Here is a 647-nt window from a genome sequence, read left to right as displayed (position 1 = left end):
TCTAGAGAAAATGCGATTTAAAATATTCTGGATTTTTTTATAAACAGAATTTTCAGCACAGAACGACAACAAATTCAAACTTATGTATATGGATAGCCTTTGTAATCATGATTTTTTTTGTAAAGATTAATTCAAATTTGGCGGAGAAAAAAAATATCAAAAAAATCACATCTCTTGTGATATTTCGAAATTGTGTGGGTCTTTTGAAATGAAACTTGACACAAAATTTTTTTTTATCTGGGTGGACATTTTGCCCACTATAACGATCGATTACGCGCGGGGCCCGAAATCACCTCCTTAACCCGCTATACCCTTTCTTTATGTTTTAAAATAATTTTAATTAGACATCCAAAATATATTTCCTTTTTATTATATCAACGGAATTAAATTTTTTTTTAGATGGAAAAACTAAAAAAATATGGCGGTAAATGTGGCTTGAAAGCGGTAAATATTCCAACAATACACTTATTAAATAATATATTATGTATCAAAAATTGTTCTATATTGATATTAATAAAAAAATGTTTTACAGATTAAGACGATCGCAAAATGTGTTGCAAAGGGGTGATGCAATCTGACAAAGAATAGAAAAATATAGAATCCTTTAAAATATTAATACAACGAAAATAGATCGGAAGAGCACACGT

The 647-nt window shown here is 28.4% G+C and overlaps 1 long non-coding RNA gene across 1 annotated transcript; it reads left to right on the top strand.

The window, feature by feature from the left end:
* The first annotated feature begins 393 nt into the window (after window positions 1–393).
* On the top strand, window positions 394–612 carry LOC105461547. Its single transcript, XR_975947.1, has 2 exons — window positions 394–444; window positions 533–612. It is a non-coding gene; the product is annotated as an uncharacterized LOC105461547 (long non-coding RNA).
* Window positions 613–647: the final 35 nt, after the last annotated feature.

This window comes from Wasmannia auropunctata, unplaced genomic scaffold (genome assembly GCF_000956235.1).
Source record: "Wasmannia auropunctata unplaced genomic scaffold, wasmannia.A_1.0 LD284814.1, whole genome shotgun sequence".
Lineage (NCBI taxonomy): Eukaryota > Metazoa > Arthropoda > Insecta > Hymenoptera > Formicidae > Wasmannia > Wasmannia auropunctata.
This window is presented reverse-complemented; position numbering and strand designations above follow the sequence as displayed.